Genomic DNA, 26,015 nt, shown 5'->3' on the forward strand with positions numbered 1-26,015 from the left:
ACAGAGAGAGGGCCAGGGAGAGCCTCTCCTCCTCCTCCTCCCCTCCTCAGTATGGCATTCACCGCGTGCGAAGCTCTGGAGGCAATGGTTCTAGTTTCATGGGAAGCCGCATGCAGCAGGCCTCTGCGTGGTAGCAGAATGGGTTTTAGTTGGCAGCGTGGTGTATGGAAGACGCTCCCTGCATGAGGTTCTTTGCATAAATAAATGATGACCAGCTGTTAGTCTTCCTCTTAGCATGAACATCCATCATGGCTTGTTTCAACTCTAAGTCTGGGAAGGAGAAGTTCAGACTCCCATGAAAGGCAAATGTTACTGTGATAGTCCAGCCCAGTCTGGCACACATCTGCCTAGAGAAATGCACAAACTGGAAGCACTGGCTGGGATCTATGCTTGCGGGTGAGGTGGAGGGTCTTGTGTTCTCTCTAAGTGCCCTGTACCTATAGAGCTCAACCTGTGGAGCTCAATTCAGCCCTGTGAGCTGAGCTGTATTTTTGTTTGTTATTTTTCAGTAGGAACACACAAGACCAGGCTCCTGCTGAGGGCCTGTTTGGTGGAGCCAACCTAGTAGTGCCAAGGGCTCCTTCCTTCTTATTGATGCCCGTTGCATCCCCTGCCGCTAACCTTGACTTACAGCAGACTTTGAGAAGGGACAGGTTGTCTGGGAAGGAGAAGGTCTCCCTCCTTAGGGCTTAGCCTCCAGGCTGCACATGATGGCCTTGGCCCACTGGCTGTGTGAATGCCCTCACTGGGGAGTAGCTGGTGACGAGCAAGGCATAATGTGGTCATCAGTCTGGCAGACCCTCCAGGGCCATTCTCTGTCTGCCATATGTGCAAAGCCCCCATGATAGTCTTGTCAGCCCTCAGCCAGGCTCCTGGAGGGAGGCAGGGACCTGTCCTGCCTGCACCCCACCCCTCTCACAATCATGGAATGCTGTCACTCTCCTCATTCATTTCGGATTATTATTAACATTGCTTTTCTGTCTTTTTCTCTGTGAACTCATTTACTCATTCAGCCACCACTTCTAAAAAGATTTAATTTGTATCTGCAGTGTGCTGGGTCCCAGGAACACAGGGGTAAGCAGAACAGCAGTGGTCCTGATTCACTGAACCTGACATTTCACTGGAGGGGGAGCACAGTCAGACAAAACACAAGAGAGTGAAAGAACAGCATATGCAAAGGCCCTGAGGTAGTGTAGAGCTTGGCTCTCTTGTTGCATGAAAACCATCAGTGTGGCTGGCAGTGTAGTGAGTAAAGGCAAGCTGAGCCCGTTCATGTGGGGTGGCCAGTCCTGAGGCAGGCTGGTGAGGAGAGGAGCTTCATGGGTTCAATTGAAGCAAGGATATTTAACAGGAGTTGAGGATGTGGTGTACCGAGAATGTTGCTTTATGAATATCTGGTACCTTTGTTATAAGCATTTATTGGGAGCCTAGCGTTTGCCAGGCATTGCGTTGAGTGTTGAGGCAGAGTAAACTTAGTTGGGATCCATCTCCTGGAGGCAAAGAGAAACCCACAGGGCTCTTTACCTTTAGGTAACGTGGTGCGACCTGGAAGCGGAGCAGCAGTCATGCCCATGCCTTCTGTGAATTCTCTGTGAGATGCTTTCCCAGAAAGCACCACTCCTCTCCACCAAACCCCATTCCACCTGTCAGCCTGAGCCTTGGGCTTGTTTGGGTTCTTGCTGGAGATGTGGTTAGTGCTTTGCATACGGTTGGTGCATGGGACACCCAGACTCCGGGGAGTGGAAGCCATAAGGACCCTGTCCTTGGCAGGGGCAGGGGGGTGGGGAGGAGGTCTGCATTAAGGCATGAAAAGTATGGGGGCCTCAGCCCAACCTGCAGGTGAAGGAGACAAAGCAGCCCTTCCCAAAGCTGTAACGCACTGGGCACCTGGCACCGAGCAGCCTCTGTGTGGCTAGAGAAATGGAGTCCCGGAGAGGACATGACCAAGCTTCTGGGCTCACTGGTAATTATGTTTTCAATTTCACGTTTGAGAAGTACTTAAATTGATGCCTTTATGTGCACAGCTCAGATAGCTGCTGTTGGTGCCGTGAGCGTGGCTGGCTGTTCCCTAGGGAGCGGCCGGCAGCCACGTCCAGGTGAACCCTGGGTATGTGTATCCCATGTCCTTTATTCCTGAGGAAGGGAGGCATCTCTGGCTGGAGAGGCTCTGCACCCTCATATTTTAGAAGGGATCATTTCATTTCTTATTCTCTTTGCTATCCTTGCAGGTTTGTGGGAAGCATTTATGGCTCCTAGCCTCTGGTTGGCCCCGTGGAGATCGCTCCAATCCTACCTTCATTTCTGGGTGTGCGCTTTCAGTGGGAGACAGTAGGGTGCAGTGGGAGGGCTGTGGCCTCCAGAGCCATGGTGCCTGGCTTCTAACTGTTTGACTTTGGGCAGTTGGCTTGACCTCTCTGGGCCTTGGGTCATTAGGGGAGAAGGGAGAGAGCTGGACAGGAAATTGCTCGCCAGGTGCTGATGCTTAAGCAGCTTTCCTGCATCAGTGGGTGATTCTTAAACTAGTGTGTGCATCACAACCACTTGGAAAGGGGAGCAAACACAGATGGCTGAGTTCTGCTTCTGGAGGATCCCATTCGGTAGGTTTGGGATGGGGCCTGAGAATCTGCATTTCTACCACATCCTCAGGTGACGCTCGATGCTGCAGGTCCCGGGTCTACACTTGGAGAATGACTGCATAGAGCTCGTCGTGTTCACTCATCATGATGACCCCCTAAACTTGGTATGAATGTAATTGTCACATTGTGGATAAGGAAATTAAGGATTAGGGGATGCAGTAACTGGCCCAGGGTCACACAAGCCCTATGTGGTGAAGCTGGAATTGGAATCCAGGTCCGTGCTTTGCAAAGCCACTGTTCTTAGAGTCTATGTGAAGGTGTGTGTGAGCTCTGACATGGTTTCTTCCTGGCAGGGGTGAGACACCCAGTCAGTGCTGCCTCCTGGCCCTGTACCTCTTTAGAACAAAATGGGGACCTTTAGCCAAGATGACAGTTGACACTAACTGGTTTTTGTTATTGTTTTGTGATAAAACAGAACCAAATACTACTTAGAAAACTTGGATGGAAAATCCAGGCTCGAAAGGCTGGGGAGCCACGCAGGTGCTGAACCATTAGACCCTAGTTGTCCTGCAGGGCTCAGAGCAGCTGCAGACTCATTCGAGTAGCCTCTACTTAGTGCCCTGCAGGACCTATAGCAAGGGGCCTCCCAGCCCAGGCCATGCAACTTCCCGGTCCCTTGAGCTCACTCCCTCCTCTGACCTTGGCACAGTGAGAAAGGGCTTCCTTTTTAAAGATTTTATTTATTTTAGGGGGGGTAGGTATGATGTGGGGGTGGGGGGAGGAGCAGAGGGAGAGAGAGAAGCAGGTTCCCCGCTGAGCAGGGAGCCCAATGTGGGACTCCATCCCAGGACCATGGGATCATGAGCTGAGCTGAAGGCAGATGCTTGACCAGCTGAGTCACCCTGGAACCCCAAGAACTTCCTTTATAAAGTGGAGGCTGGCCTGATGAAGGCAGCCCAGGCTAGCAGAGAGAAGTCACAGCCTTCCAATTTCTCTGCCTCTTCTGATGCCCCTGAAGACAAATGGGCTTTGCTCTGAGCCCCAGAAACCTGTACAGACAGCATGGGTGCTGTCATGGGAGACTGAGCTCTGGGGAAGCAGTGGAAAGCTCAAAGCTGGGCCATCTAGGGAGGGAGCCTGACAGTGGAGAGGAGGCAGGGCAGGCCTGGCAGTAGGGCAGTCGGGGGTGGGGGAGTATAGCAGGGGCAAAGGTTCTGGGGGTGGAGATGCACTTGGCATGCTTGAGGCACAGTGTTAAGCTTCTTCCTACAATCCCGTCCTATCTTCCCAGCATTGTTTCCCAATGGAAACTTATCTTCTCCCCTGGTCATATGGTAGGCAGCTTACCTGTGGAGCTGAGGCATTAGGATTGGCTCCTGTTAGAGAAGGGGCCAGGGCTACAGTGTTTCAGGAGGAGCCGGGGCCCTCCCCAGCCTCAGCCATGCTTGGGGCTTCCATGGGGCCTGTTGGCTTTCTTCTTCAATTCTTAATCCAACCGTTTGTGCCAGCTTTCCATGCGAATTCTCTGAAAGTCAAGTTATCATGGGGACTTCAGCCGGAGAGTCCCTTCTTTGCCTGCCCCATGCCCCCCACCCCTTTATTTTCTTGCTGGCAAGAAGGAGTACATTTTGGAGAGCCATTGTCTGCATTCCAGCTCCCCCAGCCCAGAGCAGGCCAGCTTGAGCTGGTACCTTCATCTCAGTGAGCTCAACCCTAAAGTCTCTGGGTCTTAGCTGGATTAAGGGCCTAGATTGTTGCTGAGGAGGAAGGAGGTACCTCCATAATTGCTGGCTAAATCTACCTAACAATAGCCACATGTGGAGTCAGATTTGAGGGTTATTAAATATGAGCGCCATTTGCCATTCGTCCCGCAAAGATGCCTTTGTTTGCATAGCTGTGCAGAGTGGGGAGGGGGAGATACCAGAGCTGCAGAGTCCAAAGGGGGCTGAGGAGGCCCTGTCTCCAGGAAGGAACAGATGTTTTGTTCATGGAGAAGTGAAATGACCAGTCTCCTGGACCTGGCCTGAGCGAGTCTCTTTCTGGGGGCCCCAGACTCACAGGGCACAGACCTTCTCTGACTATAAGCTCCAAAGTCCCTGCATAGACAGGGGCTCCAGCTGAGCCAGTCCCTGCTGCTGTCTTAGATCATCTTGTCTCCCTACAGCAGCCACCTGGAGTCTTGGGTGTGACGTGGAGGGAAGGATGGGGTGCAGTGCAAGGATGCCCCTGTGCTGGCCCCTCTGCATCTATTTGGGTACATGGCTACATACTGCTCAGTGTTTTCCTGGTGCCTGTTACAGTGGAGGGTGAAGGGAAAAAAACATGTGTTTCAAGGGCATGCCGTTGGCGCTCAGCTCTTGCAGGGAAAGCTGGGCTGCTCTGATCCCTGCCCCACATTATGTGGCCTGTGAGCGGGTTTTGGGTGGCATGGGCTCATTTTGGCCAATTGCTGTTTTGGAGCCTCGAGGTGGGCACATGTGGCTGCGTGTATCTGTGTGATAGGGAAAGGCCTGGAATAAGAGTGGAAGCTGCCTCTTGAGGGGGTGTGATCCCAAGAAGGGTATTGCTGGGTTCCTGTGCGGCTCTCTCCTTTGGCTGCCCCCTAAGGCTCGGGGCTCTGGAAGCACAGGTCCAGCGGCGCCAGCTGGCTCTTGGGCCCTGGACGCAGGGCAGCGGGTGCTGGCTGAGGCAAAGGCCCCATGAACTCTGGCGCTCTGGGAGGGCTCACCCTCACCAGCTACCACTCTGGGTGAGCCCCAGAGCCCAGGGCAGACCTGCTTCCCTTCGGAGGGCCCCTCTCCTGTCGCTCCCCAGACAGGGTAACATGGTCAGCCATGGAATGCAGAATGTAAAGTCCAGCAAAGGCATATCTTCGATCCTTTGATTTTTGCTTTAAATTGTGGGTTTAAGCAACTCTGTAAACTAGGTTACTAAAGTTGAATTTCTAGAAAGGAACCTAAAGTTCCTTTGTCTAGAAAGACAAACAGGGAAGTTACATATGTATCATATGCCAGATCACAAACATATGTAAGTTTTTACAAATCAGTATAAATTTCTTTTTTTATGAGGGTGGAGGTGTTAGCAACCCTCCCATAATGCTGGGTGCAAATGACTGCAGCGCTTGGGCAAACATTGAAATGTGTTTTCTTTAAAAGAGGTACAATGCTTTATCCTTTGTCTGTTTCTACACGGCTCTGTTTCTTACAATGTTTTTCCCCCATTTTTTTTTTCCTCTGAGAAAGCCACAAATTTTCCTTCTCTAGACAGTTGTCTAATATATTTGTTACAACTTATATTTGTGTATATATACTATAATTGGTACTGAAATGCTGTTATGCATGGTCTGTACCCTGCCTGGAGCCTGTGTCACTAACGTTTCCAAGAACACTCTGACACCAGCTGTTCTCAGATGGAATTAAGGGCATAAGAGAGGGGCGAGGGTGGGGGCAATGGGCGAAATAGGTGAAGGGGACCAAGGGGTACAGACTTATAAGATAAATAAATCATGGGGATGTAAAGCACAGCAGAGGGAGTATAGTCAGTAATGTTAACTTTGTGTAGTGATGGATGATCACTGCTGAGCCCTGAGTAATGTATATAAATGTCCCATCAGGATGTTGTGATTCATCTGAAACAGATACAGTGTTGTGTGTCAACTGTACTTGAGGAAAACAAAAAAGGAGTAGGGATAGGGTAAGAGGTGAGGGAGAGAAAAGTATGGGCTTTGGTGTTGGTCGATGGTTGAAATCCCAGCAGAGCACTCTTCTCCCTGTGTTACCTGTGTTCTTCAGGTTACCTAACCTCTCTGAGCCTCCCCTTCACAAGGGGCTACTGCTCTCCAGCTCTGTGCTGGCACAGGAGGGGTTCTTGGTGACTGGAGCAATTGTAACTGGGGGGCGTGGGGTTCCTGTAGCTGGGGCTTAGTCACCTGGGCCCAGGGAGCTTCAGTGGTCAATTGAGTCCAATCCCTGCTTCTTGTCTGGCCTGCCTTCCAGGCATCCCCATAAAACAGCACCCAATACCACTGCCCCCCACCCCTGCCAATCTCTGGGACCTCAGGGGAGGGAGAGCCCAGACTCCTGCTTACTAATGCATTCCAGCATCAAACCCTCAGAGCCAGGAAGTCCTCCTGTGCGTCTACACTTAATCCCCCTCACCAGATTCGAAGCTTATTTTCTCTTGCTGTTTCCTTAGGGGAAAAAGACAGAGATTTTGCTCATGCGAGATGTCGGACTTCCGTGGCCAGCAGCTCTAGGTTGCAATCTCCCTGGGAAATCAATGTGTGAGGAGATCTAGGAGGCCACGAAAAGGGCTGAGGAGAGAGGCGTAACATCCCGGGCCTTGTCCTTTCCCAGCCCTTGGAGGAGACCATACTGCTGTAGTGCTCACGTCTTCCCTTGGGACCTGTGTAACTCAGCTGCGAGCTCCCTCTCTGCATGAGGCTCGCTCACAGGGATCCAAGATGTACTCTGATCGTGCCACCCCAGCACACCCACCTTGCACTTCCTCCAGGGTCCATGTCAGGGAACGTATCTCTGTCCATTCACACAGCTGGATCCCTGGGAGGTGTCTTGGCACACCCTGTCTCTAGCCCCCTGGGGGGATCCAGCCCTAAGGCTTGTTGATTGGTTGTCTCACTGCCCTTGATGCCCGCCATCCATCACTTCTGCTCATCTTCACAGTTGCCGCCGAGGGCACTTGTCTTGGCCCTTCCCCCCTCACCTGCGCAGCTGCAGCAGCATTCTGGCTGCCTGTCCCCTTTGATCTTGCCCTCCTGGTCCATTCTCCACGTAGCACCTAGAGCCAGCTCCGAGAATCATACACTAACCCTTGCACTCACCTGTGTGAGCCTTCTGATGGCATCCCATCGTCTTTTGTATAAAGACCAACTCCTCTGTGTGACCTTTGAGCCCTCACCTGTGGCCATGCTGCTCCGCTTGCTCTCTGCTCTCCAGCCACTTTGGCCACCTTGTCCCATTTCCTTAGATCATGCCATGTTCTTTCTTATCCCAGGGCCCTGACATGTGGGCTCCCCTCTTCCTGGACTACCTTGTGCTCTGCCTGAGTCTGCCTGGTTAACTGTCATGTTAGATGTCACGTCAGTAGTGACTTCTGGCAAAGCCCTCCCTGGCTGTTGGGCTAGCTCCCATGCCTTTAGGAAAAGCTCTCCTAGACCAGAATTCCTTTCCCTCAGAGTTCCTAGCTGAGTTTACAGTTAGGCATTCATGAGCATGGCTGTTTGATTGACAGCTGTCTTGATAACCCGCCTACTCCCCATGCCTAATTTTCTTAGCATCCTTTCTGTGGTCATGGTCCTTTCATAAGCTGGGTTCTCTTTGGGGTAGGTTTGGGGTTTAGACCAGACTCGAGCCGTTCATCTGGTGCTTTATGCGGGGCAGTTGTCAAGTCTTGGGTTACAGTAGCTTTATGCTTCTGTGTGGCTGCTGTGCCATTCATGTACAGTTTTTGTGAATGGGATCATACTCAAACGCTAGTAGAAGGGCTCTTGTTGTTTATAGGAACCCTGTGGTAAAGAAAACACAATCCTTTGGTATAGCAAATAATTATCAGCTAATTTGTCCCTTCTGTGACTTCTGTTTATTCTATGTACTGAAAGAACTTTTTTGATCACTTATTAGAGAAACAAGTGGCATCAACTGGCCAGAAGGTCCTTGTGGGAATAACATCAAGGGGCCCTGGTGGTGATGGTGTCTTCTCAGTCAGCTAGCACTACTTCCAAGCCTCAGCATTGATAGAAAGGGCATTTAGTGCTTCCCACAAGGAAATTGTCAGAATGAATTCTCTGTGTCTTTTCCCACTACCCCCCAGACTCCATGTCAGACATAAAATGCCCCCTGCAGCTCTGGGCTGTCAGTATGGATGGGGAAAGATACCAGCTTGATAGGGCAGGTGGTTTCACGGGAAGCTTGGCCTGGGTTTTCATCCTGGTTCTGTCGCTAGGTCTCCATGTAAGCTGGAATATGACTTCAGCTCCTGAGCTCCGTCTTCTGCCTAATACATCTCTTACAGACATATGGGCTCATTCGAAGGTAGTATTCAAATCCAGGGAACCCTGAGGATTGAAATAGACCACTCAGCAAATTCTAATCTAGTATGATGATTTTTAAATGCCTGATCTTCTGTCCTAATGTGTAATCTTCTTGTATAGGTCCACCTTATTTCCCCAGGGCCTCAGTTTTCACATCTGTGAAACAAGATGGGTTGATTCTGGATTGGCACGTAGGAGAACTAAATGCTGTCTCTATCTGTCCTCCACAGCAAAGGCAGATGTCACTACTGAGCTCCAAGAATGTGGTCCTCTGCAGCAGAGCCATCGGATACCCAGCCGGCACTAAGCTCTCCAGGTCTCAGCCAGTCATGGAGACTAAATCCTCACAAATCATCTGGGAGGTGTGGACGAGAGAAGCAAGGCCCAGGGAAGCTGACTCACCCAAGACTTGGGAGGTAAGTGCATCTGTGAACTGACAGCTGGCTCTGGAAAGGTTGTTTGGGTGGATTCTTATGTCAGGAACGCACTGAGCCTTTCCAACTCTAGGTCAAAATGGGCCACTCATGTGTTTCAAAGGCAGCAAAACTGCTGCACACCTTTGCTGCACACCTCCTAGGGGGCACTTGACTTTGTCCTCTGATGCAGGTCACTGTGCTGGTATTTCTTTGCCTGTCTGCCTGCCTTCCCTCCTGGGGTGGACACAGCAGACCTCAAAAAGGATCCTGCCAGTCCCCACCAAAGCAAGTCCATGGTCATAGCCATGTCCCTTTCTGAGGCCTGGATCCTGAGTACTCTCTCTAGAATAAGTATTTGGGGCTGTGTGCCCTATGAGATGTCATTCTTTAGAAGAAAGCTCGTCTCTCATCTTTGGAGGAACTTTTCTACTCTGATGTCCTCCAGACAGAGACTTGGAGACAGAGTTATTTGGTGGGAAAGGACATGGGGAGAACATGCTGCCTGCCTGTGTGCATCCAAAAGCTTATGTGGCTCTGAGCTCCCTTTCCTTCCCTTCCTTCAATGTTAGGTGGTCAGGAAGAAAGGGCCTGCCATGTGGGGCTTGAGCTGAGATCTCGAGTGGGGAGCCAAGTGGGCAGTGTAGCATTGGGTTTGGGCTCCCAGGGCAGCAGGCCCAGCTGAGATACCTGGCTCTGCAGAGTAGGGGTTAGGGTCCGTAGAGGCCTGGTTGCTGGGGCTCCTCCTCCCTGTCCAGACCCCGACGGTCAGAGGCACATCTGTGGGAGAGGCCAAAGTCCTCTCTGGTATCTGTACTTCGGATCCACTTCTCTAGTTTATTCTTTCAAGTTTACTTAAGAAATTGATGTAATGAAGACATTATGTGGCCAAGATGGTCAGACCCCACCTGTGACCTCCACACCCCAGATCCAGGCTCCCCTCCCCCACTCCTCAGGCATGTCCCCGGAGCCACATGCCCCTGCTTGTGAATCTGGGCATCTCAAACAGACACTTCGCTCTGACCTGGTTATTTAACAAATTCATTTGGGGGCGAGCTCAGAGATGAGGATCGGAGGAGAGAGAGAATTGTCTTTTCTTAACTGTCCCCAGGACGCCTTGAGCAGGCTTGGAGGATTCTCGCTAATCTAATCCCTGTCAGAAAAGGAACGATAAAACAATTCAGGCTTTAGAAGCCAAATCCCCTTCCTGCACTCACACTGTTTCTAGATCTCTCCCTTTTCGTCTCCCCCCTGTTCACGCTGAAGCCGAGTGAGGGCTTCAGTGGATAAAGGATTTCATACTCCGCTCTTCCATTTTTCATATTTAAATTTGCTTTCCTCTCCGGTTTGACTTTCCACTGACCCTTGAAGAATTGGCGTATTTCAAGGAGGGGTGGCGGGGGGTGGGGGAGGGGGAAGCGATCTCATTATAGGATATGAGAAAAATGGAGCAGAGTTTTAAAACTTTTAATGACTAAAACGCAGTGTTCCAAGTCGGTATTGCGTTGGAGTTGAAGTCACTGTTTGGTTACAAGTGTTTTAGGCCTAAACGGGGTTGATGACATCTGTTTAATTTTAGATGTCTGGAATACATTCTGAAAATAATGAAATCCAAATGTATGACCAAATTAGAGAACAATTTTATCTGCGACAAAGAAGTTTTTAAAATAAGAGCAAACATTTCGACCAAACAAAGCTTTCAAAGACCCATCAAACCTTTGGTCATCGTGCCTTGACTTTTCCCAGTGGGTCTCCACGGTTGAGAGAACTTTCCTTTGTGTGTGAATCAGATGTTATTATGTAATTTCATACCCATTTTCCTGTCCTTTCCCTGGGTGCGCACACTGCTCTGTGCTGCCAACCCTGGAGAAGACTGTATTTAGGGGAACAAGGCCTCTTCACAGGAAAGCTCTGTTGGTGAAGCACAGGGCTCGTGTCACAGACACTTAGGGGCCACTTGTCAGCTATCACATAATGGACTGAGCCGTCTAGCAGGGGACCCAGAGAAAGCTAACAAGTGCAAAGGCCTCGGGAATGGGACAGGGGCCTACACTGGCCATGCGCTGTGTAACTGCAGCAGGCCCTGACTCTCTCTGGGCCTCAATTTTCCAGCCATATGAGCAGCTCAGGGATTCTGGGAGGCTTGTCATGGCAGCTTCTCTGCTGGCAGATGCTGTTGTGGTTAGAACCCCCACTACTGGGAGGTGAAAAGGATAGTTCTTCTTCTCTTTCCTAGAAGCCTAGCATCTAGGGTGATAGAGAGACTCTGTCCGTGTGCGTCTTTACTGTCCTCATCCTGGGAAGTCCTTCGAGGGTAGTGTTGGCAGACAGCCATCCCTGTGTCCACCCTGTGCTGCCAGAGTAGACCTAATGTCCAGCATGCCCCCTCATATACAGACAGAAAGTGAATTATGGTCCCAGTTCTCCCTCACGTCTGAAAACACTTGGCTACTGGGCAAGGTGAATCCTGCCCTTCCTGGGTGTTTACACCTTCCAAACATCTGTGGACTCTTCCTTCCCTGCCTTGTCGCATTCCTCCAAGGTCGGCTCCAGCCGTCTCCTGAGAGCCAGCCCCATCTGCTGAGGGCCTCCAGTGCCAGGCCTAGTGCTGTTTGGAAGGCTCAGCCAGCCCAGGGTCCACTTCTGGGACCATGGGCCCCTGAACCATTGTCTGCATGTTTCATTCCTGGCTTGGGCTTGGGTGCTGGATATCCCAGAGACCAGCAAAGGTTTCCCAAGTGTTTGCTCTTGACCAATGACCACAGACAGGCCTGGAAATGGGGGTTATAAGCATGCAGTGCTTGAGCTGAAATGCCTGGGGTGAAGCTTGGGCTTGGTGAAGCCTCCAGGCCACTGGCCTCTGCAGAAACGAGCAGGTTGAGATGTTAGTTGTTGTGGACAGATGGCAGATGGATGGATAATGCTGAGCTGAGCCCAGGCCTGTCCAGAACTCTGGGCTGGGTCTGTATATTTTATCTGTTAGCCATCTGGCTAACTTCTTGGGACTTTGGTGGTCAGCAGACCCCAGCCCTTCTGTTGGGAGGCATCATTGGCTGTGCTCTGTGCGGGGTTGGAGGATGATGTGATGGCTGCATTGTCTGGCAGGTATATTCAGGTACTTTTGTGGGAACTCCCAGAGGCCCCATGGTCAACGGGCATGGATTGTGCTACCTTAAGGATAGTGGGCTGTAGTCAGCAAGAAGGAGGTCTGGAGGCAGGGGCAGAGTCACCCCTCCAACAAGAGGTAAGGAATGCAAGGTAGGAATTTCACTTAGTCTGAGGGCTGCGGGATGGAGAGAGTGGAGCAGCTGGGCTGGGAGTCAAGAGATATGGCCCTTGCTCCATGTGACTTTGAGTGAACCAGGGACCTTGCTGGGTCTCTATAAAATGTGGAGGTCAAAACCAACCTGACAGGCTCATGGGGAAACCCAGATAATAAATTGAAATTAAAAACAGTTATAAAGAAGGCATTTTGTGAAGGCTTGGACCAGTATAGGAAGTTTGCATTTTGTTGGTACTAACAGAGATTTCCAAGGAGTAGTGATGACAGTAGTGAGTTCATCCTTCCTGTGGTGTTTCCCAACCCATTCAGGGCAGTGGGGTTGAAAGAAAATGAAATTAGGAGCCAGGCCTTTGGATTTCCAGGTTTCTTGTATCTAACTCTCTCTGTGTGGCCTTTGGTAAGTCCGGCCTGTTTTTGGGTCCTAGTGTCCCCATCGGTAAAAAGAGAACCGCGGTGCCCACTCTGCTTTCCGCATCCAGCTGCTCAGAAGGTGGTGGGGTGGTGTGAGTCAGCATTTTTGCAAATGAGAAGCACCATGGAGATGGGTTGGGCTGATGTTGATGGCACTGGTTGCTGGAAAGGGTGTTCAGGCCAACGTAAATTGATGCAACTCCAAGGGCCAGTGGCCTCTGGGGGACTATTCAGAGCTGGATGTTCTCCTGTGGCAAGTGCACGCTGTCAGGTTCCCAGGCTAGGGGGCTCAGTCCCTAACTTTTTGTGTGGAGTGAGGGGCTGAGTCATCCAGAGCTTTGTCAGTGTGGCCATAATTCCAGCCCATACTCTGCAGGCATCAAGTAGACCTTAATGTTCTCGGTATGGTGCAATGAGTTCACAGCATCAGGGTTGCGACTAGCTACTTGGGGAGACCGTAAGCACAAAGAGGCATAGGCACGTTTTGCCAGATGTGTTGCCAGAAGGGAACCCTCGGGGCCAGGCTTGGTGCTGTTTTGCTTTAATAGTCTTTAGTTTTCTGACCAGTTTCACTTATTTATTTTGAGAGATTTTATTTACCTATTTGAGAGATGGCAAGTGCATGTGAGTGTACAAGCAGAGGGAGCGAAAGGGAGAAGCAGACTCTCCGCTGAGCAGGGAGCCCCGATGTGGGGTTCGACCCCAGGATCTTGGGATCAGACCTGAGCTGAAGGCAGATGCTTAACTGACTGAGCCACCCAGGCGCCCCTTCTGAGCAGTTTTAGACACACATCAAGATTGAGGGGAGGATACAGAGAGTTCCCGCACACCACCCCAGCCCCATCCTGGCATAGTCTCTCCCCTGTCATCAACATCCCCGGCCAGAGTGGGACCTTTGTTATAGTTGGTGAACCTGCTGTGATGTGTCATTATCACCCAAAGCCCACAGTTTACATTCAAGTTCACTCTGGGTGTTGTACATTGTATGGGTTTGGATGAGTGTATGGCGACATGTATCCCCCATTATCATGTCACATGGAGTACTTTAAACACCCTAAAAAAATCTCTGTGCTATTTATCCCACCCTCCCCATCCTCCCTTCAACTGATATTTTTACTGTCTTCAGAAGAAATGTTCTCAGAGAGGTGAAAGTCCCTTGGCCATAAGGTATGAGCCCTGCCCAGGTGACTCCTGAGCATAAGGCTGTGGCTTAGTAGGTGGTCCCCAGGCCCAGCACAGGCCTGGCCCATGGCAGCTTGGGCACTGGAGGTGGGGTAGGGGGTGGGGTGGAGTGGCGGCCAGCCAGCAAGCCAAGGCTGGTATTCCTACTCCCCTTTGCCACCAACCCTAAGCTCTGACATAATCAGGACATTGATTGCCACCCTGTGGATATGGGATTTCATGGGACAGGCCAGGGTCTTGGGGGAGGTTGGGTGGGTGGTAGGAGGAGGGATGAGGAGATGGGAGGAAGAAGTCATTCACATCATGGTGACTGAGCATCACGTCTGTGCTGGGCACTGTGTTAAATGCTGAAGATATAACATGAAGCGTGACAGATGAGCTCCCTGCCTCTTGGAGCTCGTATTCTGGTGAGGGACACATCCAGTATGCACGGATATAAAGAAATATGAGAGTTATCAGCTGTGACAAGTACACTGTAGAGCATTAAAATTGGGTGATGTGGAGAACTCTTTAAAACTGGGTGGTCAGTGGGGATCCCTGGGTGGCGCAGCGGTTTAGCACCTGCCTTTGGCCCAGGGCGCGATCCTGGAGACCCGGGATCGAATCCCATGTCGGGCTCCCAGTGTATGGAGCCTGCTGCTCCCTCTGCCTATGTCTTTGTCTCTCTCTCTCTCTCTCTGTGACTATCATAAATAAATAAAAATTATAAAAAAAACAAAACAAAACTGGGTGGTCAGGGACATTGTCTCTGAAGAGATCCATGTGACGAGGAGTCAGCTGTGAGAAAATCAGGGGAATGTATTGCAGGCAAATAAAACCACAGGTGCAAAGGCCCTGGGGTTCAATAGTTCTGGTGTGTTGAGGATGCAGAATGGACAGTGCAGATGGATTTAGGAATCAAGAAGAGAGTGGTAAATGAGGATATGGGTGAGGTAGAGTATAGACTGTGTGGGGCTATACAGGCCAAGATCTAGGAGTTTGGATATAATTCCGAATATAATGGGAAGCCGGGGTGGTGATAGTGGTGCATGATGGGATTTGTGTTCTAAAATGATCCCTTTGACCATGGAATGGACAGTGGATTGGTTGTAGAGAGCAAAGATGGAGGACAAGAGGTCAATTAGGCTAGTAAAGGAGTGTTGGTGCAAAATGGTGGTGGCGTAGACTGACAGGGCACAGAGGGGCAGAGAAGTGGGTGGATCCACATGTGTTTTGGAGGTAGAGTCACTAGGGTTTTCTGACGAGTTGGCACTCTGCCCACACAGTTGGCCAAGCCAACGATCACACCCAACTTCCCTTCTTTCCTCAGCCCCACAGCCATTGCTGAGATGGGGAGAGGAAGAAGAGCAGACTTGGGGGAGAGGCAGTCAGGGGTGCAACTTGGGACTTATTAAGTTTGAGGGGCCTATCAGGCATATAAGTGACGACGTGAAGGAGGCTGTCATGCGCAGAGAGCTGCAAGGAGAGTAGACCTGGGTCTCAACACTTGATGTCACTGGTGTGGTGGTGGCATTTGACAGCCACGGAGTGGGAAGAGGCGGTGGGCCCTGGAGAGGACAGAGGAGGGCTTGTAGAGTGAGCTCTTGGGCTGTGCGGCCTTTATGTATGGGGAAGCCAGCCAGTGAGGGTGCGGGGAAGGCATGGCTGGGGGCGTGAGCATCCTGCAAGCAGGAGGAGGGAAGGGCTTGGCGGGGAGGCAGTGGTGAAGCCTGCCTGGGCAGGGCCAACTGGGTGCCGTGGGTGAAGGCGTGCAGATCTGTCCACGCACGGGGCCCATGTAACTCTCCAGGTGTTTTGCCAAAGTAGGAAGCAGAGACATGGGGTGGCAGCTTGAGGGAGATGGGGGGGGGTGTCAATGTAGGGGTTTCTGGATATGGGAGATATTACAGCAAATTTGTCTGCTGGTGTGAATGATGCAGATGGGAGTTACTAGTCCCTAGGTAGAGGGGATGCCGACAGGACGCACGTCTCTGCTGGGGCCAGGGAGGTGGGCCTTGGTGTACAAGGCAAGAGTGGGCCTGGAATAAGAGCGGGGATACTTTCTTTAGGTCTGTGCACTGTAGGGGAGGCAGACACAGTGGACTTGGCCGAGAGATGCCTACAGTTCTCCGACCCCAGATGTCTGTCCCCAGACCAGACCTCTGTCCCCATCCTTCTGATTCCCCATCTGCCTCCTGATGTCTCCAGCCTTGTGCTTCTGAGTATACTTGTCCTTTCCCACTTAAGCGCCTCACTCTTCCCCCTTCTACGGCCTTCCATGTCTCAGCCCATTATTCCCCAGCCTCTTACCTCCTTTCTTCAAGGAGTCTTCTGGGATTTCCTCAGGCCACAGAGCTCTCTCTCCAACTGGGCTGTTGGGGCCCTGATGATGCAGGACCCAGACAGGTGCCTGGTCGCTAGGCTTTCAGGGCCAGTGGGAGCAATGCTGTCTTGTCATACCTTGTATGCCAGTGTTGTGAAGTCCTCTGCAGCAAGGTAGCAGGCCGGTAGTTTGTGGAGAGAGAAAAGATAGAGAGCTTGGGTTGTGGGTCTCACTTACCTGGGTTCAAGTCAGAGGTCCTTACTAGTTATATGACCTTTGGCAGCTTTTAATTTAATTTGATTTTTTATTTAATTTTTAAACTTTTTTTTTTTTTTTTTAGATTTTATTTATTCATGAGAGACACAGCGAGAGGCAGAGACACAGACAGAGGGAGAAGCAGGCTCCCTGCAGGGAGCCCAATGTAAGACTCGATCCCAGGACCCCAGGATCACGCCCTAAGCCGAAGGCAGATGCTCAACCATTGAGCCACCCAGGCATCCCCTCATGGCATCTTTTTTAGAAGCCTCTCTTGTTTGCCCCTCTGTGAAGTCAGGTTAATAGGATTTACCTCACTAGCATTTGCTGTGGTTTAAATGAGCTAATGCACATAAACTGCACCTGCTACATTATTAGTGCTCAATAAATATCATCATCATCATAATTATTAAGGTTTTTTTTGTTTTGTTTTTTAACCTACCATTTCTTCAGTGGGACCTTAGGGAAGTTGCTTGACCTTTCCATGCCTGGTTCCTCTTTGGAAAACTGCAGCTGGTAACAGTGTCCTCCGTAGGGGGCTGCGGACTCTAATGAGCCAAAATGTGTGAGGAGTGGAGTCTGAAAGCGGGCACACAGTAGGTGTTCAAGAAGAGGAGCTCGCTGCTGGTGATGATGACGATGGTGGTGGTCATTGTCTCTGCATTTTGGTTTCCCCTGCTGAACCCCCACTGACACTGGTGGGGGGTCGCCTGGGGATCCCACCCCCTCTGCTGAGCTCTGGCTAACGTGCCCCCCATCCCCACTCCTGCTGCCCCCAGGCTCAGCTCTTCACACTTGGCTTCTCACCCTGCCCCATGAACCCATTCATCTCTGGTTGTGAGGCTCCAAGGCTTTGAAAATTACTCTTAAAAAATTGCACTCTTCTGACCCTTTAAACTTCACATCCAGCCCTCTTAGTACACTAATGAAGCCCAGCCCGGGCTGTCTTAGGCATTTCAGAGAAGTGTGGCTGACAGTGCCTTTGTAATTTACATAGAAACATAGGGACACACATGGACCCAAATATGTATCTGTATAATTAAGGATAAAAATCATAATCCCCTAAGCAAGCTGTGCTAGTGAGCATCAGGTTTAATAGGGATTATGAGGAGGAATTAAAGTCGCCCAAGGGGTACACCGAGAGACTTCAAACACCTTTCGGAAAACAAATTAACGTGGTTTTCAGAAATCATTTTCTCAGGGCAGCAGAGGGTTTTCCTCGGGCTTCCCTGCTTTCTTTTGAGATGTATTTTTAACACTTGTATAAACAGTTTGGGCCCTTGATATGGGGCTTCCTGTGCTCCTTTTATTAGCTGGTGTCTCAGCGAGAATTCGGCTCATTATCCGGGCATTTTGATTTCCCTGGCTGCTGCTACTGCTGCTGGGCCCGGCCTGGGGCCATCCTATTTTCTTTGCTGTTGCCTAGTGGTGTGGAACCAGTTGGTGTGTGGCTGGGCCTGTTTCCATGTCTTTCCACCCAAGCCTGGCCTCCCAGAGGTGCTTTCAATTCCCTGGAGGACGGGACTTCTCAGGCACGGGGCAGTGGCTGGGAGGTTGGGGACTGGCCCTCCCTCAGGATTGTCTGAGAAGGTGGCAGTTGCAGTCTACATCACCCAGGCTATACTGGCCTCTTTTTTTATTTACTCTGCTCCTGCCTTCAGGTGCACCTGCAGGGGAATGTGTGGGCTCGACAAGTACTGAGTTCCCCATCACTGGAGGTATTCAAGCAGTGATCTGGCCTAGGTTTTGTGGGAATCTGTGCCCAGCTATAGAGCAGACCTGGATGGTCGTTAAAGTCCCTTGTAATCCTGAGGTTCTGCAATTGATGCTTTACAAAGTGGAGTCTGGGCAAGGCCTTGCTGACCTTTACAGCTATAGGGATACCTCTGATAGAAGATGCAGCACTGGGGCTTTAAACAATCACTATTAGTGACCTCTGCTCTGCTGTCCTCCGCTTGGGCCCAAGGAGGTGGTGCTCTCTTCTCTGGAAGTTTCAGACCTATGCTCACTCATAGGATTTTCTTTAAAGACTTGATCCTGTCAAGTCCCCTGTAGGGACTCAGAACAAAAATTCCAAGTTGTGTCTACCTAAGTTCCCTTTGGAAACTCACTTTCTTCCTTTAGAAAACGGGGGTAATAATAATTGCTAATTAAGCGCTTAGTGTATGCCTCACACTGTTTGAAGCTCTCGTTTCTGATCTACTTAAGCAGAGCTGTTAATGCTCACTCTATAGAGGAGGAAACTGAGGCCCAGGGAGGTTAAGTAACTTAGTCAAGGCCACAACTAGGGGGTGATGGATGACAGCGAATATTAACCAGCTACTGGGCATCTGCTGAGTGCATCATAGGAGAGTGGAGCTACTGCCTTGATCTACCCTGAGTAGGAAGCCAGGTGAGCACAGCCAAGGTGTGGGTCTTGACCTCTTGAGAAGGCTCAGTGACATTAATGCCTCCCCCCTTGGTCAGCACCTTGGCCAGGCCTGGCAGGGGCCAAGTAGTGAGTGTGATGTTGCCTTAGCCATAGCGAGCAGAGCTCCTGTGAGCTGGCCAACTGGCAGCATCCAGATTGGGCCAATGGGCATGTATCTTTTAGAGGTTTTCCTCACCTTTGCAAATGGGCCGGCAGTGGGAGGGGAGTTCCGTGAAGCTGATTCACTCTGAGTTTGCGTGAGGCCATGTGTCCGAAGTCACTTCTATTTCCTGCTCCTGTTGGTCAAGTGCCTGTAAGGCAGGAAGGAGGCAGCTACCTTATCTCGAGGAAGGGGCTCTCAGAAAGGGAGGGAGCATGAATTTCCCTGAGTTGGAGGTGAGGACACGGACAAGCCCCAGCTGGAGTGGTCACGTAATCCTGGTTCCCACTGGAACTGTGTGCAGATCAAGAGTTCCCACTCCCGTGCCTCCCCAGCTGCCAGCTCTGACCTTACAGGGGTCTCATGTCAGAGAGCTGTGGTCACCAGGGGCAGCTGAAAGGCAACAGAAGAGCTCTACTGTTTGCAAGTCTGGCTTCACCAAGGAAGTGGGATTTAGGTTGAACTTTGAGGTGCCTGTGGATTTCTCTCAGCAGAGAAGGGGGCGCTGTTGTTTCTGAGAGCATCCCTGGAGCATGGACGATACTGAGTTTGCAGTCCCCATGCTCTTAGTTCATGCTTGTGACAGTCCAGTGCTGCTTTCTGCCTTTTATAGGTGATGGGACAGAGAGGGAATAGGACTTGCTAAGGTCACACAGCTGAATCTGGACAGAAGCGTGCCCCCTCTCTCTCCCCTGGCAGCTGGAGGAAAGTGCAAGCGATGGCAAGGAGGCTTGGAAGGACCTGGGGGGGTTCGGGAAACAGCTGGAGGGGAAGATGAGAGGGGGTGGCAGGGTATGAGGCTGGAGTTGCTGTTGGTGATGGCTCTGTCTGCCCAGAATGTCAAAACCTCCGTGGTATACCAGTAAGCACTTAACAACCTGCTCTCCCAGGGGGAAAATTAAAAAAAGATAAAGGAAAAACAAAAAGGTCCTGACGTGAGGTGTTGACGATGTCCATGGTGTAAATGTTTCTGCCTTGGCCAGCTTGACATTACCAGTGTGATGGCAGTGAACAATAAGTTGTCCTGAGCCATTGTGGGCTGCACTCCAGGGTCTCTCTGGTTCTGGTGTTTGGGGTTTATCCAGGAGACAGTCAGAGGGGAGATGACTCTGTCAGGGGTATTCATCACAGTGCAACACTTGGGTTGTCTGGCGGTGGGAAAAGAGCTGGAGAAGGTGGCCACCTGGGAGGCCAGGGTGACCCTTGGAGCCAGAGGGGTGGGGGCCTGGGGCAGACAGGGTGGGCGGGATCCTTGGAAGGGAAGGGCCGTATCCCAGGTATCTGGTGCAGCCAAGGTCTCTCCCTCTGTCAGAAACCTCTTGGGTCTCTTGCTCTAAAAATGTACGTCTCCATGGGAGGCTTCTGGATATAGTGGGACTTCAGCGCACGGTCTCCCCTTTCCCCTCCAAGGTCATTCTGGGCTTCGAGCAGTTTCACATGGGAGGGGCCGCCTTCTGCACAATTCAGTCCAGGGATTTGACAGCAGTAGCAGCAACAGCAACATACATTCCCTCCCAAAAAATGACCTGGGAATTTTCATTTGGGAAAAAAAGATCGTCTTGGAACTAGAACTAGTCGGGGAGCTGAGGGCAGAAGGACACATCAGAGTGTGTGCTCAGCTGTGACAGAGGCCTGCCGAGCTGCCAGGACATCCTTGGGACTGGCGAGAGTTCCTCCGGGGCCTCCTGCCCTGACCCAGTGTGGGCAAGAGGACTGAGGCCGGGGGAGTGTGGCCAGATGCACAGAGCAGGGCTGGCCCAGAACCCACAGTCAAGGCTTCCTGAGGGAGGGTTGTTCTAGCTGAACTTGGAAGTGTGGACAGCATCTGGAAGTGAAGGGGTCCCTCAGCGGTGTCTGAGGGTGTGTATGTGGCAGTTGTCTGCCTCTTAGCTCTCAGATCCCTTCCCAGCCTGGGTCGGTAGCACAGGAGCTGGCCCCACACATTACAATTCCTAGACCTCCTCACCAGCACAGCGGGTTTGGTCCATGGGAAGCAGTGACAGGAGGTTGGAGCACAGGAGGAGGGGACAGGAAGGGGCATTTCTTCTCGGGTCTCTGGCTTGGGTCTCTGGCAACAGTGTCTCCTCTGTGGCTCTGATGTCACTCATCAGCCTGTCTCCTCAATGCCTGGGCTCCCTCAGCCTGAGGAGGCTCTGGTATGATTTTTAGCTCCTCCTAGATGGTCCTGGCTTCTGGGCTCTGGAAGAACCTCCTCCTGCTTTTCTTCTAGCCCAAGGGCTGAGGGTTGGTGCTGGCTTTCTCTTGCTAATGCTGATCTCATCACCTCACCGTCCCCTGCTTATTTTCCAGCTCGTGACTAGGTCACCATGATGGCTTATGGGGCCTTGGCTATGGGCTTTGCTTTCTTGACTGGATTCCGACTCATCTGTGGGAAGGGGCGAGGGGTAGGAGAAGTTTCCTGGCGGGTGGGTGGTGTCTCTTCCCCCTTATCTTGCTCTTGGGCCAGACAGCCAGATCTGATGCCTAGCAACCTTCCAGCGTAGCCCCTGCCTGCCTGGGCCCCAGACTCCCAATATTTCAGTGACTTCCTAAACCTGATTCCAAGGCCCCTGTCTGTCACCCCGCTGGAGCTATCTGCTGGAGGCCTGGTAGTGGGCAGACATAGAGGCCTGTTATCAGGGGGTTCCCTCATTCACGAGGTCAGAGCTGGCCCCCCAGGCACCGTACACTCACTGCTGACTTTCACTGTTGCCTGGCTCCCCTTGCTCACCCTGCCCTCACCTGCTCAGGTAGGAGGGGCCACAGACTTCTGGTCCAGACCTCCCATTCCATTGCTCCTTAAAAGCCCTTATCTTAGTGGGAAGAAAGGGTGAGGCTGGGATTCTGCTCATGAAGGGGAGCCACCTGCCCAGGGTTATGCACCAGGGACAGGAAGCTCAGCTGTGGTACTTCTAGGCCACAGTGTGGCTGGCCACAGGGCTTCCAGGAGCAAAGCTGGGAAATCCCAGACTAGTTGAATGTCAGGTGAAGATACAGTGGCCTGAGAGGAACAAGGACTTTCCTAGAGTCACTGTGAGCCAGTGGTAATGCGGTTGCTCAGGCAGTGGTATCCCTTCCCAGCACCTGGCAGGCCTGCCTCCATGTCCTTGGTGGCTTCTGGAAGCACCATGGGTGGGAAGGGCTGGATGAGGGTGTGGTGGGGAAGGCAGCCCTGTTGGGAGGCCACTCTGATGCCAGAAGATGCCTCAGCTAGCCCAGGGTGCTTGTTCCCCCAAATCCCAGGAAGTCAGTAGAGGCCCCTCCAGAGCCCAGGGCTGCCAGGCCACCATCCTGCAGGTGCCACGCTTGTATGGACGCCTGCCCCGGGTGTGGCCTTGGAGAAATCCCCAAGTACACACCAAAAAGCCAAGTTGCGCAAGGACTGTGTGGCAGCCATGGTACTGGAAAGGCTTCATACGGGATGGAGAGGGCAGTGTGGTCCTGGGAAAGGAGCCGGCACTGATGACTCAGCAGCGCCAGGCTCCCTGGGGGAGCTGCCAGGGGAGGCCAACATGGTGGGGATGCCACACTGGGGCACAGGCAGTCTGTGACAGCCTCTTGGGAGTGCCCTCTGCCTAGGTCGGTGACTTCCTCTGCACATACCCAGTCCCCTCCCATCCCCACCCCTGGCTTTAAGGCTGCCTGACCCAGGCACAGGCCTCCCCAGGCTGGAGAGCTCCCTGAAATCTTCAACACACTCAGCCACTCTGGGCAGCAGACTCAAACTCATGGGGACCTAGAGACAGACCAAGCAAGGAGTTCAGTGGCTAGTCTCATCGGATTGGGAGATAGGGTGTGTGTAGAAAAGAGTCCCCAAAAGATGTCTAGGGAGGTTGCCTCCTAATCACAGAAGGCCTTTAATGACTGGCCTGCCTAGACTCTAGTCTGTGAAAATAGGGAACCATGGAAGGTACTGGAGCAGGTAGGTGATGATGCTAGAGATGTGCTTTAGGAAGGTGGGGCAGGAACGGATGGAAAGTGTGCAAGAAAACCTCCACCAGGGTGGGGCAGGCCAGGGTGGAGCTGAACAGTTTCTTTTTTTTTTTTTTTAATTTATTTTTTATTGGTGTTCAATTTACTAACATACAGAATAACACCCAGTGCCCGTCACCCATTCACTCCCACCCCCCGCCCTCCTCCCCTTCTACCACCCCTAGTTCGTTTCCCAGAGTTAGCAGTCTTTACGTTCTGTCTCCCTTTCTGATATTTCCCACACATTTCTTCTCCCTTCCCTTATATTCCCTTTCACTATTATTTATATTCCCCAAATGAATGAGAACATATAATGTTTGTCCTACTCCGACTGACTTACTTCACTCAGCATAATACCCTCCAGTTCCATCCACGTTGAAGCAAATGGTGGGTATTTGTCATTTCTAATAGCTGAGTAATATTCCATTGTATACATAAACCACATCTTCTTTATCCATTCATCTTTCGTTGGACACCGAGGCTCCTTCCACAGTTTGGCTATCGTGGCCATTGCTGCTAGAAACATCGGGGTGCAGGTGTCCCGGCATTTCATTGCATCTGTATCTTTGGGGTAAATCCCCAACAGTGCAATTGCTGGGTCGTAGGGCAGGTATATTTTTAACTGTTTGAGGAACCTCCACACAGTTTTCCAGGGTGGCTGCACCAGTTCACATTCCCACCAACAGTGTAAGAGGGTTCCCTTTTCTCCGCATCCTCTCCAACATTTGTTGTTTCCTGCCTTGTTAATTTTCCCCATTCTCACTGGTGTGAGGTGGTATCTCATTGTAGTTTTGATTTGTATTTCCCTGATGGCAAGTGATGCAGAACATTTTCTCATGTGCGTGTTGGCCATGTCTATGTCTTCCTCTGTGAGGTTTCTGTTCATGTCTTTTGCCCATTTCATGATTGGATTGTTTGTTTCTTTGGTGTTGAGTTTAATAAGTTCTTTATAGATCTTGGAAACTAGCCCTTTATCTGATATGTCATTTGCAAATATCTTCTCCCATTCTGTAGGTTGTCTTTGAGTTTTGTTGACTGTATCCTTTGCTGTGCAAAAGCTTCTTATCTTGATGAAGTCCCAATAGTTCATTTTTGCTTTTGTTTCTTTTGCCTTCGTGGATGTATCTTGCAAGAAGTTACTATGGCCGAGTTCAAAAAAGGGTGTTGCCTGTGTTCTTCTCTAGGATTTTGATGGAATCTTGTCTCACATTTAGATCTTTCATCCATTTTGAGTTTATCTTGGTGTATGGTGAAAGTTTCTAACAGGCTTCGGGGGAGGGCTGGTTCGGGGCGGTGACCACAAGGAGGGAGCCAGGCTCAGTGTGTCTCCCTCAGCTGCCCAAGGTCTGAGGAGGAGCTGCTCGCCTCACGGCAGGAAGGGCTGGGCTCAGGAGCATGGAGTGGCTTCAGAGCACCCTGCCACGTGCTAACTGGCTCCTTGAGCAAGTGGCTTAATAAGCCATTAAGTCGCTAAATTATTAAGTACACTGAGACCCAGCTCTGGGCCTCATTTAGCTTATCTGCTAATTGAGGGTGATCTATCCCTCCTCGCCTTGTGAGGACTCGAGGTATGAGGAAGGCTCAGCAGGGTACCCCATGGAAGGTGCTTGGTACCAGGCAGACAGGAGGTAACCAGTCCATATACCAGTTGGTGATTCCTCTAAAGTCCAATTCAATACCCCACCTCACAGATGTTCCCCAACGCGCTCCCATCCAAGGCCCCTCTCTGAGGTGTGTGAGGGGGGTCAGGTGGGTGATGCCGAAGCTCCACCCCTCCGGAGTGCATCACTGCCTGTCACTGTGGCTATGGCTTGGATGAGGCAGGGACCAGCCTGCCCTTTCTACCTGCTGAGGTCAGGGGTGTGGGGGGGTCACAGCTGGCAATGCCTCGCCCTTGCCCTCAGGCTCATGTGGCTGGGCCCCCGGGCGGCAACCCTGGGCCTTCTGCCTGGGAGCTGGTGGAGATTTGCCATGGGGTGGGCTGCCTGGCCAGGCTGCTTACACTTGTCACTTCTAAGTACCCCTTCTTGTAACAGCTGTCATTGTCAAGCAGTTTTCTCAGAGAAAGCCTTTTCAGTAGAGATGTGGGGAAAAAAAGAATGTACCCATTAACTGGAATGTGTTTCTGGCCTCGGGTTCTCCTCCATCAAGAATGGGGCTAGGCTGGTAGGGGACAGGGACCAGCGCCACTTCCTCTAGGGACTCCTGCCTCCTTTCTAGGGTACTGAGCTGAATATTAGGGCCTGCTTATAGGCCTGCTGGGGGCCTTGGAAACATGGAAGAGGAAAGAAGCCTTCTTGAAGTCAGATGAGGTGTAGGTGGTTAGGGAGCCAAGTCTTGGGGGTCCCTGGAAGGGGTGCTGCCTCCCTGGAGGGCGCCTGTGCCTCCCCACAGATGCCATGTGCGGGGCTGACCTGGGTGCTGCCCCTAGCTTGGAGGCTGCCTGGCCTTTGTCTCCATTGGTTCCTGGCTTCACCCTCACCCCTGGGCTGTGAGCAGAGGTGACTAACACAGAGCAATGCTTTCTTGGCAAACAGGACACTCCCTCCTCCTTTTGGAGACCATCCGGGCAGGAGGCTACATTCACCAGGGCAGAGGCCGTGTGTATGGGGGGTAGTGTGTGAGAGGGAGGCCTTTAGGAGGGCCACAGGGCTGGCCGTCGGGTCCCATGGACAGCAGCCTGAGCTGCGCTTTTCTAGCTGGTGCCTTGGAGAGATTCTGTGAGAGCTGCTTCTTCCAGCATGAGTGACAGGGGTACAGGCTGAGGAGAGATCTTCCTCCCTGGACAGTGTCTGCACTGAAAAACATCTTCAACATTTGGAGACACCGCAAGTGATGGAAGGCCTGAATGAGGAGATGGCTTGTTTTTGCGTGAGACTGATGCCCCCAGGGAAGCTCTGTCTTAGAATCCTCCCATGGCCCATGGTAGCGTTGGGGGCCTGCATGCCGGCAGATCAAGACAAACTAACCCACTGGCCGGCTGATCCTGGGGTCTGACCTCA

General features: G+C 51.6%; 1 long non-coding RNA gene across 2 annotated transcripts in view; it reads left to right on the top strand.

Annotated features, from left to right (window-relative positions):
* Nucleotides 1-26,015, top strand: part of LOC144322129 (uncharacterized) — a 183,770-nt gene that overhangs the window by 51,762 nt on the left and 105,993 nt on the right. For both annotated transcript variants that reach the window (XR_013387691.1, XR_013387694.1), the window contains exon 2: nucleotides 8,856-9,041. This is a non-coding gene — a long non-coding RNA (uncharacterized LOC144322129). The remainder of the gene's footprint in view (nucleotides 1-8,855; nucleotides 9,042-26,015) is intronic.

The sequence above is a fragment of the Canis aureus genome, chromosome 10 (assembly GCF_053574225.1).
Source record: "Canis aureus isolate CA01 chromosome 10, VMU_Caureus_v.1.0, whole genome shotgun sequence".
Lineage (NCBI taxonomy): Eukaryota > Metazoa > Chordata > Mammalia > Carnivora > Canidae > Canis > Canis aureus.